At 43.3% G+C, this 14,550-nt stretch overlaps 1 protein-coding gene across 4 annotated transcripts in view; it reads left to right on the top strand.

Moving 5' to 3' along the window:
• Positions 1-7,969: 7,969 nt before the first annotated feature.
• Positions 7,970-14,550, top strand: part of FBXL4 (F-box and leucine rich repeat protein 4) — a 94,812-nt gene continuing 88,231 nt past the window's right edge. For 3 of the 4 annotated variants that reach the window (XM_030555992.1, XM_030555987.1, XM_030555991.1), the window contains exons 1-2: positions 7,970-8,061; positions 9,982-10,088. The gene's annotated coding sequence lies outside the window, so the exon portion shown is untranslated. The remainder of the gene's footprint in view (positions 8,062-9,981; positions 10,089-14,550) is intronic. The other variant, XM_030555989.1, reaches the window with a different exon arrangement.

The following is a 14,550-nucleotide window of genomic DNA, read 5'->3' as shown; positions in this document are numbered from 1 at the left end:
AACTCCTGCTTGCCCAGTGCTCTGCATTTGGCAATGCACTAACATCATGCCTATTGCCATGCACTATAGAAGATTATTGGGTATAATTGTTGCTTGCTCATTTGACTGAACTCCAAAATTATAGCACTTAATAATACATATAAATACCATTACAGAAGAGAGTTCACACTTGAACAGCTCAGTGTAAGCAAGGACATTTAATAATTATACTACTAGTGTAGGTGCAAACAGATAAGTTGCTGCTGTTAATTAGTCTGGAGTTTTATGCTTGTGATATCAGAAGTAGATCTGACAAAAATTTGTTTGGCATTTAAGTATGTAATTTTACTCTAGCTCCATCTGGTCCATGCCCTCTGATTACCCAGAACATTGGCTAGCAGTTTGAGGGACACATTTGATAACTGGCCAAGTTTAAAGGTCTATTGGAGGTAAAACAATGCCCACCCTTGTACAAGAGGATCATTGTTGCTTAACAAAAAAGCTCTCTAGCTTATTTGAATGTCAACAATTCAGAAAAGTTGATGTTTGGAGCCATCAAATAAAATGTTTTTGTGAAACAGTTTATTATTTCAGTGGTAATTATTTGAATCATTCATGCTAAAGGATGTTTGCTAATGAGAGCTTGGCTGCTGTAAATTCCAGGGAGACTGAATGCTCTTTGTGCTGATAAAAAGGCCCAAATCACTGGAGAGCGACTGACTGGACAAATCATTCATCTATGCAAATGCCAGCTGAAATGGTCAGATGCATTTATTACCCTGCTCATTATAGTAAACAAGGCAGGAATCGTGACTGGCAGTTATCAACTTGCCCTGAAGTATGATTTGTTCTCCTACCACTATTTAAATGAGAGGAAAAAAGGCATGCCACCAGGGACTTTGTCGGTTTATAAAAGAGTAAATGTCACATAGCCCAGTGCTTAAAGACTTTTGATTGACAAATGTTTTATTTGACATATCAAACAATGATGGTTTTTATATCTAATAGTCCATATTTGTTAACAAAAACTTAACCCTTTGAGGAGTGACAACTGACTTCTCATGATGCTCCAAAACTGGAATCCAGAGAAAAAGTTAAAGTACAAGTAAAATTAAATAACTCTGCACCTAATGTGAAAGCAACTAAAAATACTCTGCAGCTGGTGACAGGAATGACTCAATGTTTTATCACACACATACACAGTACCATAAAAAGTTGTTCTTAACAGAGGCATCAAATAAACTGTTGACCTACTTTAGTAAGTATACTACTGGTGTTAAAACCAGAAAAGCTAAATAGCATATGTCATAGTGAAATGTAAAACAGCTGATCTTTTTTTCCTAAAAGAAAAAGCTATAAAAGCGTTATTTGTTCAATAGTATATAGTTAATTAATAAATTATCTATAATTTACTCTCCTAACAAATAAATACTTTCCGTAGTTAAATTCAAAGGGGTTTAGAGTGTTCTAAATAGGCCCTATTCTGTCCTCAAACTGCATGAGAAACTCTACTAATACCACTGGGAATTGTATGCATTTACCAAGGGCAGTATACGGCCCAATGTGTGTAGGGAATTTGTGTTTCTTCAGTGACGACTTATAGATGCTACTGTAAAAAAAAAATTAAAAATAATCAATGGAACAGTAGAAATCAAGGAGTATAGAAACCACTAAACAAAAGAGGTCTTGAATTCTCAATATTAGACTTATTTGTTGATTATTATATGTTGTGTACTCATGTCTCTGCAATGAGATCATCACATAGTGCACAAGCCAACACACTACATGCTACTGTGTTGGTGATTTGTCATTGTATTTTGGCCCCTTTATTACATGAGTGGTTTGAAGATAATTTTTATGCTTCTCAGATCCTTTTACATGTTTTTAAACTGATACGTCCATGTTATTAAATGGGAATGAAATGACATGTAAGTTTGGGCTCGTCCAGACTGGGGGGGGAATCGATCTTAGATATGCAACTTCAGCTACGTGAATAACGTAGCTGAAGTCGAATATCTAAGATCGAATTACTCACCCGTCCAGACAGCGCGGGATCGATGTCCGCGGCTCTCCGTGTCGATTCCGGAACTCCGTTGGGGTTGATGGAGTTCCGGAATCGATATAAGGCGCTCGGGGATCGATATATCGCGTCTAGATTAGACGCGATATATCGATCCCCGAGCAAGCGATTTTAACCCGCCGATACGGCACGGTAGTCTGGACATACGCTAAATGATGTACAGCATATCATTCAGTTACGTTATATTCAGCCATTGTATATGGCACAACGGTCATGTGGGGAACACTCTGTACCTCTGCACCGCCATTTAGCAGGCTGGTGTTTACTTCCCATGCTAAGGATGTGGAAAAGTCTGCATACTACGTCCCTGAGAGGAAAAAAATCTTTCATCAGTTCAGAAGTGGTATGACAGATTCCAAAGAGAGACTGCCCAAGCGATATACATGCCCAAAGTCAAACAGGAAAACTGTCAGGCTTTCTCCTGTCCAAACAGAGAGAGAAGAAAAGCAGGGTGCTGAGAATCAGTGGCAACACTCACACCAGCTTCAATTCAATAACAGCATCTGCAGAAGAAGATTAAAGTGATGGTAAATACTTTGTCCTTTCTATCAAAAGTTTAACATGTTTTGCAAGATATCATATAAATATTATGTTGCGCCAAATTATGCTATAAGAGTACAACAAACATAAAGTGATTTTATGTTATGAAAACGAACCCAAATTTTGTTTATATATAGCAAGTGTCCTAGTTTACTGGCAACTGAAATTCTAGGATGCTTTAAATACATTTCAAAACCCTTTGGTACAATCTTTATCTTTCTACATAAGTATGGTATTGAGAACTGTTTCAAAATGTAGGTACTAATATTTTCTCAATATTATGAGATCTTCGTTTCATTAGTTAGCTAGACAATAAAAATATCAAATTAAATTATGCAGAAATGCTTTTTAAAACATAAGTTTAGGGTTTCATTGCTACTTCCAAGTTATATGCGCAATCTTATTTTAACTTCAAATATATGTCCTCTATCTCCCTTAGTTCCTTGTACACATTTGGGAGTTCTATAATTGACTTCAATAGGAGTTTAGCTCTTCTCTGCAGCCAACCAGCCTATTTCAGATACTGAGCGTGCAACTTCTCCTCCCTCTGTGAATGGTCATGTAATCAACTACAAATAAAGTATAGCTCTGCTGGACAATGCAGGGGAAGGTGGGTTGTGGCTCTGTCCTCTCCCCACCCAACCATCTTTGGACAGTCTACCAAAACTATCTGCACTAGACAGTCCCTATGAGACACCTGTACAGGGGATGAAAAGATCAGGGAGAAGGCTCCTTACAGCCTCCTCTCTCATGCATCGCTCCGCATAGGGCTTGGCATAAACTAGATCTTAATATGTAGATGCTTTCTTAAGTAAGAGAATAAACGTTGCTATCCCCAATAGCCGCAAAACCTCATCAAGGGGAAAATCAATTCTTCATAACAGGTTCTGTGGAATCACTAGTAGTAAGTTAATAAGCTGCCAAACTGTAAAGATAAACTTCATTCCTTATGGGGGTCTCTATATCTCTTTTCAAGTATGTTTGTGCTGCTGCAACTGAGGAAGCACAAAGCTGACCAATAAAATACAATTATGAAGGCTTTGCTGATTTTTTTTTTTCAGATTAGGGATGCATGTTTGCCTGCTTTCCCATAAGAAATAGAGGACTTTTGCCGAATGGATAACACCAGTAGGGAAAGAAGTATTTTTAAAGCTTCCAAGAACGTATTACAAATAATATAATAACCACCTCCCCAAAAGTACAAACTATGGCCCTGATCCTGCAATTTCTTACATCAGTGGGTTCTCTGCTAAAGAAGTGGTCTGCCCATACACAATGAATTTCAGGACTGGGACTTATAAAGATACTTGGCAGTGTTCTTTATGGAGATATTCCAATTTCTCAGGTAAAATAATACATTAAAATACATTGGCCATTTTTTGGCCATTTTAACCTGTGTTTGAAGAAACTACTCTTATTAGGTTAAGAGACAGACAATTCATGCTATATTTATGTACAATTACGTAAAGGAAAAAGAGAACTGCACCTTTGTTCTTTTTACCTGCCTTGTATTAGATATAGGTTTGAATACCTTACATCTCCTGACTCAGCAGTTGTCCCTAGAGATTGAGTAGAGTTCTTCTGTTAACATTATTTTAAACTTTAGGTCTAATTTTCCACTATCTTATACGTGAAATGGGTCTAAAATGTCATTAAATAAGAATTCTCCATTCACACTAATGGTAGTGTTTTATGCCCGCTTTGCACAGGTGCAAGTAACTACACAAACTGCAAGGCATAAAAGAATCAGATCCCTTATATTTTCACCCTTTACAACCCTTGCATGAAATTTCCAGAGTTGCTGGGATGCTTGAAATACACAATGAAAGTAACATATAAAAGGGGACATGAAGTTTCAGCACCTGTTAGGAACGTGCAAGGACGTTGTTGGCACTGATTTACTTCTAGGCACTTTTAGCAATGTTCTATACCCACACTTGTAAGGATCTGGGGATTAGAACCGATATCTGCAGAGCCTGGAGCAACTGACATTCTCACTGGGGGGCTATGCAGAGGCACAGCCAGTAACACTGTGGAGAGTATGTGCTGCAAAAAGTACTGCCCAAGAGACCCAGAGTGACAGTACCCTGCAGCCCTCTGATTGGCCAAGTGCTTCTGCTTAGCCCAGGAAGTTGTCTAGCCAACCATACGGTTTTTGGCCAATGCAACATCAGATTTTGTCTTGTCTCCTCATCTCTGATTCCAACCTGACTCTGACCCTGATTCTTGCCTTTTGATTCTAACCTGATATGGTCTCCAGTCCCCGACCTTTAGGGTTACCATATTTCAGGTTCCCAAAAAGAGGACGCTACCAGGTGGGGAAGGATTGGGAGCTGGAGTGGGTATTTGGGGGTTGCTGGAGGGGTGTGCGTGTACCTGGGGGTTGCTGAAGAGGGTACCTGAGGCCTCACTCTTCAGGTGGGGGGCAGTGTCGCTCCGTCATGGTGGCAGAGTGGCTGGAGCAAGCCCAGGACACAGCAAGAGCTGTCAGGCAGTGCCTCCCTGTGGGACCCCCTCCCAGGGCTGGGAGCTGGGCCCTGGATGGGCAGGATCTGGCTTCTATGTTTGCAGGGGAATGGACCAATCAACTGCAGATACAGGGGAGGGACCAATTGGGAAGTGGACCAATCAGGGCTCTTTCTGAGCTACAACATCTGTTCTGCAAAAATTCAGGACATTTCCTATTATTTGAAAAATCCCCCAGGACAGAGGACCAAGGCTAAAAAAAAAAAGGCAATGTCCTAGAACAGGGATCAGCAACCTTTGATAAGCGTCCCGCCAGCGGGCCGGGCTGGTTTGTTTACCTGCCGTGTCTGCAGCTTCGGCTGATCGCGGCTCCCACTGGCCGCGGTTCACCGCTCCAGAAAAAAGTTTTAGAGCAATGACACCCAACTTCATATACTATACTCTACCATAATTTCTTAGGTCCCAATCCTGTAAACTGCTATGGCCGCAGAGAGCCCAGTGCAGTCAGCGCTGTACCTTTCCCTCTGAGGATGATTTTAAGGGTCTTAAAATATGCCTTACAGAAGTCCAAATCTGCCTAGAAATTAACTAAACTGAATCTCAGCAAGATTAAAATTATGTTGATTGGTTTGTGTAGAAACTATCAAGAGAGCAGTATTTCACTAGGCCTCTCATAGTATCACTTCAGGTGACTCATGCTGGTCACAGTCGAGACACTGATCAGAGCTGATATTACACAGGATTTGCAGGTAGTCACAGTTGCTTATGATCATCTTCAGAATATTAAACAATCTGTTTCTCTTATACTTTAATATGACTGTGATGTATGCCTTTGCAACATTTGTGTTGGACTACTACAGTATACCGTAGGCTATAAAAGTAGGTTGATTAGATACTACAGCAGAATATGACAACTTGATTAGTCGGAGGAACAGGAAGGAGCGAGAGGAAAGTGCCAAGAAGCTTCTGTATTCACATTATTTGCCCATTTGGACCCAGAATGTGTTCAAATGTTGGCTTTAAATTTTAAAAATGGATTGGGACCCAGCTGTCTCACAGAGCTTCTGGTTCCCAGCATATCATTTCAACAGGTAAACTGCACAAGGATGGGGCTGATGGATGGGCTTTTTGGCCATGCAACAGGGTATATTGTATATTTGCAGCTGCAATCCCAAGATTATAGGATATCTTCATATTCCACCTAAACAGGCAGGACTGCAGATGTAGCAGCACCTTTTTAATTCAGATTAAAAAATTTTATGTTTTAAAATATTTTATATGGTCCTGTGATATAAATATAATTGTATATTGCTTTTATTTAGTTGTTTTAAGTTTTGGAATGTGCTGGTGCTTTTGCAGACAAACAATAAATAAAATTAAGCATAAAAACTTGCTTCCTCACTTATGAAAGCTCTTTTCATCCCCTGTTCAAAACAGAATAGGTTATCTGTCTCTTTTCTAACATGTCTGACCTCAAAGCAATTGGGCAACTGCTTGTTTCTAGAGCTTTGCATTACATTTCTTCACATGATTCAGTTGCCCATTTATGCTAGTCGCTTACGTATGAAATGAACATACTTGTTCACATTAAGAAAAGGACTGATCAGTTAAATGGATAACAAGTATAGCCAGTTATAATAGTAAAGATGTTTAGGGTTTTTTTTGTTTTTTTTTTAGAACATAGACTCCCAAGCTTTGCTGCATAAGCCAATCTCAATAGGGGTCAGGAGGAAATTTCCCTGCAGGCAAGTTGTCCTATAACTGCAGGCTTTCGGTACCTTCCTCTCAAGTATCAAATGGCCACTGTTGGAAACTAGATATTGGTCGAAATGGTCAGTGGCCTGATCCCACATGGAAATTTCTATGATCTCTCCTTCACACTTAGAATTAGCAACAGCAGATCAGAAGGAAAAGAGACACATGCTTGGCATGCTACCAAATTCAAGCAGAGGGGAAGCAAACCATGACATTTATTATGCAACTGCCACACTGAGACCCAAGAGAGGCACATCCAGTCATTGGTGCATGAGTTCAAATCAGGGCTGGCCTTAGGACCCCCGGGGCTACTGAGCCGCAATTTAAAACAGGCTCAAGAGGGGCTTTGAGCCGCTCACGCCCAATGAATCCCGCTTTGACAAGAGTCTGGAAACCACGCCGGGGCTGCTAGGGAGTTCGCCGTGTTGCAAATCTCCCTAACGTTGTCACTGGTCTCGCAGGGTTTGGGGCTTCCCCGGACGCTCGCCCCGGAGTCAGGTCACCCCACCAGAGTCCCGCCTGCTCCCAAGAGCTTCCACCTCCCCGCGGGGCAGAGAAAACCAGGAGCACGTGACCCCGCCCAACAGCAAATAACGGGCCCTCAGTCCGGATGTGCTGGTGCCGGAGCGGGTCAGGGAGCGCTGCGAGGGGCGGGGGCAAGAGCCTCACATGCCCCGCCCACTGCTCCGGCTCAGAACGAAAACAGAGAACAAGCATGAGCGGCCACGTCATCACTGGCGTGGGCGGGAGCAACCAATCAACGGACCGCCCCTCCCTATGGGCCCAACGACCCCAGAGCCACGGAAGAAGTAAAGGAAGGCGGTTGGCCCTCGTTGAGTAGAGCTCGCGCCTGTACTAGGGTTGTTGCTCGGCGGCTTCCGTCCACTGTAACCCCCAGCGCGCTCCTCTTTCCATGTGCCGCGGCTGCAGGGTTCTCCATGAGAGCGGGCGGCGGGGCGTGCCCATCCGGGGCGCCCGCGATGGCGAGCCGCGCCCACGCCACCTAAACAACAGTCGCGTGCCCCCTCGCCCTTTGCACCCCCCCGCCCACGCACGCAGAACGTACTGGTACCGTGTCATGCTCCCGCCCACCCGGCTAGAGCGCGATCACTCATGGCCCGCGGCGGCTTCTTCCGTTGGGAGCCCCGCCTTCGCCCTGCGGCTGCCTCGCCCCTGCCGCTCGGCGACTCTCGTGTGGCTGGTGTCAGCGCGCGGCGCGGGCCGCTCCGCCCTGCGGACGGGTACGGTGACTTCTCTTCTCAGGCAGGGGCGGAGGGCTCGGGCGCGGCCTGCACGGCTGCCGGTCTCGGCCGGTGTGTGTGTCTATTTGGGGCCCTGTCCTCCCTGTGCCCGGGCCTCGTGGTCCGTGCCACGCTCGGCCTCTGCCAGCCCTCCCCTGCCTCGCTCTGCCGACCGGGACCCCGCGCCCCCTGGCTTAGCCCGGCCCCGCCCCGCCCCGCCCACTGCCACCACGTCTCCGTCCTAAGGCTGCCTGCGATGGGCCCGGCCTGGACCTCCGCTTTGCCAGCGATGAGTCCCACATCTTCAGCCTGGCTGTGCCCCCTGCTCCGGAACGCGCCCTGCCCACGGTCCACCAGTGATGGGGCTCCCCGCACACCACGCACTGGCTGTCTCCCCTGCCAAACCCACCTACCCCCAGTGCCAAGCTTCTGCCCTCCTCCCGCTTCCCCGCTCCTTCCAGCTGCCCAGCCCACCTCTCTCTCCACACACACACCCGCTCCTTCCAGCTGCCCAGCCCACCTCTCTTTCCCCCGCCACAGACCCACTCCTTCCAACTGCCCAGCCCACCTGTCTCTCCACACCCCCCACCCGCTCTTTCCAGCTGCCCAGCGCACCTGTCTTCCCCCCCCCGCCGACGCTCTTTCGAGCTGCCCAGCCCACCTTTCTTTCCCCTGCCCCAGACCCACTCCTTCCTGTTGCCCAGCCCACCTATCTCTCCCCCACCCTTTCCTTCCAGCTGCTGAACTAGGGTTGCCAACTTCTGTGTGCTGAACACTTACCTACCTACCCAAGTTCTTTTCATTTGCCAAACCCTGACCTACCCCAGCTCTATTCACCTGCCATATTTACCCACACATACCAGTGACTAGTGCTTATCTCAGTAACGCCATCTTTTCCTTAGGGAAAGCTAATCCTCGCATTACAAGTACAGTAGACATAGTCAAACCTACTGTGCTTTCTTCTCCTGATGTGATGCATCATTTTAGCAGGCATGTGTATGTTCCATGCTGTTAATGAAAGTAGATCATCGTTCCATACCAAACTCCATGGAGAACTAACATATGGCAGAATGCACATTGTGTTACTAGTGTTCCAGTGAATGCGAGAATTTCATAGATTTTCACACAATGGCTGTGGGCAGTAGCAAAATGGTTAACCGGATTGCTCAGAGTGTTTTTTTATATATATGTTACATTGATGTCCAGAGGCCCCAGCAGGACCCACACCGTTCAGGGGTAAAAACTGGCAGTGAAAAAGAGTCTGTGCTCCAAAGAGCTTGTAAGCTAAGATGGGACAAGAGGGTATGGAACACAACAGAGGGAGGGGAGGTTAGGTGGAAGAGTTTGGCAGTAAAAGGGATACAAGATTGTACATATTCTTAGCAATGTGTAGAACTTGGAAGCTTCACATTTTTTTAATGTCTGTAAAAAGACTCTAGATCAGTGGGCCTCCAGATTTTTATGTCATGGACCCCCTTATCCCTAATGGAATCTGTCTGCGTTCCTGCCCCCTGCTCAGGGGCTGAGGCCGTGGCCGGGAATTGGGCTGTGGTTGAGGCCGGACCTGCAGCTGGGGCCACGTCCAGAGTCAGGGCTGGGAGTAGAGCTGTGTTGGGGCTGAGACCGGACCTGGGGGTGGGGCTGAGTGGCACTCCCTTCCCGTCCCCCATGGGGGCTAGCCCGGGCCCTGCTGTGCCCCTCTAAGCTTTCCTCCATGCATCGCTAGGGGGCACACCCCACAGTTTGGGGATCACTGCTGTAGATTTTAAAGTATTTGCTTTTGCTAATGTAGTTAATATAAAAAATGATTTATCCAGTGTAGGTGGTTAGTTGACTATATATAGGTTTTTTAAAATAGCCAAGTCACTTTTATATAGTTGTGTACTTCACTTTATGTGAATTATTATTTCTTATTTAAAGGTCTGTTGGTCTACATGTTGCTGAATGGACTATTCCCAAGAGCAGAGAGTCTGCCCTGAGGGCTAGCAATCCATGAACCGTGCAAATATAGTGCTATCGAACAACAGGTAAAGATATCCAAAACATTAATTCACAAACTAATTATTAAAAAAAGCAATGCAGTAACTGGAAGAAAAGGTGAGGACATAATTGTGCTAGGGTTACTAGTTAAAAAGAAATATTGAACCAGGTGTGGTGAGTTTTTTTTTTTTTTTTTGTGTGTGTGTGACAGGGAGATTTTGGTTTGCAGTGACTGGGAGGATATTCAAAAATGAAGAGAGGTAGTGTGTAGGTGGCCTTTTAAGTCTTGTTGAGGATAGAATAAAAAATTATTATCCTAGTGTAGACAGCGCAAGTTGTATTTTAACACATTAGGTGGTTGAGGTAAACATTAGGAAACAGGCTTGGGTTCACCTTGACCAGATAACACTTGTTAAAATACAACTTATCCTGTCTATACTTGAGTGTTAAAACATATTTAATATCAACTCTCACCTTAATAGGAGGAGAGAGTCAACCAATACAGAGGTTTGAAAAGAGGGATGTGATAGAAGTTATACATTCTGAACAGTTTGACAATACAAATAGTAACCCACACACTTCTGAATAGTTCTTGCTATGTTACATTCAGGATTTTAAATAGTTAAGATTGTCATAATATTGAATGTTAAAATAGTTTTTAGGATGTGTGAAACAGCTGTCTTTTTGTGCCAGAACACAGTATATGAAATTACACAAATGCTGTCTGACTTTGAAGTATTTAGTATGAATCTGTTATACACAGTTTTTTATTTCAATGTGTTAAGTTTAGATGTTCCTGGAATCTATATAGTTAACATTAAGTGATGCTAATCTGTGGTAGGAATTTAGTATGGAAGGATTTCGTGTCCCTTCTGTGCATCCATATGTAATGATAATTAACAGATTTCCCCTTTGCCATCTTTTATCTAAGGTGTGCATATTAAGTTCCATTAATCTTTCTTCATAAGTCATGCCCTCCATTCCTTTTATCATCTATATATTACTTGTAATTTATCAGTGTTGGTAGGGGTTTTTATAGTGAGCAGAACAAAACCCTGCATAGTGCTTCCAAGTGTGGTATTAGCAAGGCTGGTATAAAGAGGAGTTATTACTTCTCTGGCCTTAAAAAAATGGTCCCCCTCCCCCATATGTGCATACTAGTGTATATATAGTATTCACTTTTCTTGCAATAGCATCACCCCGCAAGCTCATGTCTAGGAAAAAGACTGTAGGGAGAAATCCTGCCCTGGCATGGGGATGAACTAGATAACCTCATATCTTTTCAGACTCTAATTTCTGTGATTTGTTGTATGCTGTCATTCCAGATCTTTCACTTTACTGCTCTCAAAGCAACAATATTCAATTTTTTTCATTTGTGTGGTGTTCTGATGGGTCAATGACTCATTTTGCACTCATATGACCTATTTTCTCCTTGTACATCCAAAAATGATTTGAAGGACTGGTAAACTGACTTTGAAAGATTAAGTGAATTAAATAGATATATTGGTCACTGATATGGGAGGTTGGTCAGAGGCCAGAAAATGACTGTTTACATATACCCCTTCTTTGGGGGATATGTAAACCCCAAAGAAGGTTTGGGGGATATGTAAACCCCAAAGAAGGGGCTAAAATAGTCCAGAGGAGTGTAACTAAACATAATCTTACCTGGTGTGAAGACTGGATGAAAATTATTACTGTGCAGCAGTGACTTGTTTTCTCTTGAATGCTGTGTGTGTAAAGTTTCTGGAGTACATCTATTCTGTGTGACTAAGGGAAACAACAAATTCCAAACTGAAATGGCATTCCCTGCAGAGAATTCTGACCTTACTATCTCGCTTATACGGAATGATTTTATAACAACATATAATTGTTCAAATTACTTAATATTAACACAAACATTTAGAAAATAAAGGATTTTGCATAGAAATTATATTTCAGATACTGTTTGACTAGTAAAGTTTAGGAGAATCAATAAAATCAATAGATTGTAACATGTTGTTACCTCCGTCACCCTGAGTGGTTAACCAAAAATTTGGGGTCTTGCGGGTTGTTCCAGTTAGGAGGAGAAGTGAGTGATGAAGTCAAATATTTCTTTGATGCAACTGTGTCTACTTACAAAGAATATGCAAAGATCTTGTTTCCCTGAGTACAGTACAAATTGAAACTTCATATTGTGTTTTGCTTACAGTTCTAAGCTTCTTTCAGCCAGCATTGAACTGAAAAAGCTTTCTCTTGGTTTTTTCTAAGGCCATGCTCCCAGTGCTTTTGCAGTGTCCTTTGCTTTCTGCTCCTTCTCTGAGTTCTTCTCTGGTGTTTGTCTATCTGTCACAGGCATACAAATCCGCACAAAACAATACCCAGCAAAACGCCTCAATGCACACACAACTTGCCTGTGCCTTTGTTTTGGTGGTGATATGTACCTGTGTTTTTGGTGGAGGCTGCTATTGTTTTTTGTCTTGTTTCATAAAGATGCTTAATGGCTGCTTACAGCTGTCTTCAAATGAAGGGCAGTGATTATGCCTAACCCGTAACAATATTTTGCAATAATACAGCATCCCTCATTTGGGGATTTCAAAATACTTTACAAAGGGAATTGATGCCCAAGCATCTACAGTAGAATCTGTTACAAACACCTCAGGAATGGGAAGTTGTTTGTAACTCTGAACAAAACATTATGGTTGTTCTTTCAAAAGTTTACAACTGAATATTAACTTAATACAGCTTTGAAATGTTATTATGCAGAAGAAAAATGCTGCTTTTAACTGTCTTAATTTAAATGAAACAAGCACAGAAATAGTTTCCTTATCTTGTAAAACCTTTTTTTAAACTTTCCCTTTATTTTTTTAATAGTTTACATTTAAACATTACTGTACTGTATTTGCATTTTTCTATTTTTTTTGTCTCTGCTGCTGCCTGCTTGCATACTTCTGGTTCCAAAACAGAAGTGTGGTTGTGTGATTGGCTGATCAGTTCGTAACTCTGAGGTTCTACTGTATTCTAATCCAGGAGTCTTGATGTCGGTATCTTGCTCTAACCACTAACTAACGCTTTGTCTCCACAGAAGCATAGAGCCTCCCTATTAACAGAGTCTTTCTCTTAAGGTTCTATTCCAAAATTTTAAAATGCATATTTCGCTAATGTTTTCAGGGTTGCCCTTGGCAACCTAGGAGAAGGACTTTATAGGGCACATGCTCTACATTGCTGTTGTATCGATATTACTAAATTCTGTATTTTTGCTGTATCCTCTACAGTGTTTCCAGTGTCTTTCTAAGCTGGTGTTATAGGAGAGGGCTACAGAATTGGTTCCAAGTAAGCAATGACAAGTTAGGACAAAGGCAGTTAGGCAGTAGGACAAAGTAAAAGCAGACACATAGGCAGGGGTGGATTTACACAGAATCTTAGAGGTGCTGAATGAAACTTACTGTCGAGAGCAAGAGGAAGCCAATTGTAGGAACTGAAGAGAAGTGTATTGTTTCAAAGCAGTGGAAGGAGAAGATTTATTTTAGCAGCAGTATTTTATACAGGCTGGGCTCGGGAATGAGGAGATGCTGGCAGGCCAGAGATGAGGAGACTGTTAGTATTTGAAATGACAGATGTAATGTATGAGCAAGGATTTGGAATGGAGAAAAAGTTTAAGGAAAAAACAGGCAGGATTTGGTGACCACCTGAATGCAGGGTTGGGAAAGGAGTTAGAAGTCTAATATGAAATTGAGGTTGCAAATCTGGATGATGTGAAGGATTGTGAAATAATTTTGGAGAAAGGATACCCAAAGGGTACCCATAGAGATGGTTTAGGAGAAACGTATAGAATTGACTGACTCGAGCCCCGCTGAATCTCTCCCTTCCCCTCCAACCCCCCGAAGTTCCTCCATGCCCCACAGTTTGGGGACCACTGGTTTAGAGACTGGATGGAAGATTGGCATATTTTATACGTCAGGGGTTCTCAACGTTTTTCTTTCTGAGCCTCCACACCTTCCACAACAGGTTATAAAAACTCTAGGACCCACCAGCACCAGAAGAACTGCTTTTCTGCATATAAAAGCCAGGGCCGGCGTTAAGGGGTATCAAGCAGGACAGTTGCCAGGGCTCCATTCTACAGGAGTCCCCACAAAGCTAAGTTGTTCAGGCTTCAGCTTCAGTCCCAGGTGGCAGGGCTGGGAGCCCTAGGCTTCAGCCCAACATAGCTGGGCTTCAGCTTTCTGGCTTGGGCTCCAGCAAGTCTAACAGTGACCCTGCTTGGCAGCCCCCCTGAAACCTGCTCGCGGCCCCTCAGAGGGCCCTGGCCTCCCAGTTGAGAACCGCTGTTGCACATGAGACATTTTCTCTGGGGAGTTGTCTTTCCCATTAGTGATCACTTTTGTTAAATCATCCTGTTTCATGGGGTTGATAGCATCCTTGAATAATTGCCTGACAGTCCTGGTTTTGGTTGTTTTTTGATGGTCCAAATGAATCAATCTGTCAGCAGTCACTCAGACTGTTTCAGTAGTAAGATGTGATGTTGTACCTGCA

This window comes from Gopherus evgoodei, chromosome 3, assembly GCF_007399415.2.
Source record: "Gopherus evgoodei ecotype Sinaloan lineage chromosome 3, rGopEvg1_v1.p, whole genome shotgun sequence".
NCBI classification, from domain to species: Eukaryota; Metazoa; Chordata; order Testudines; family Testudinidae; genus Gopherus; species Gopherus evgoodei.
Note: the sequence above shows the minus strand (reverse complement) of the source record. Positions and strands in the feature narration are given on the sequence as shown.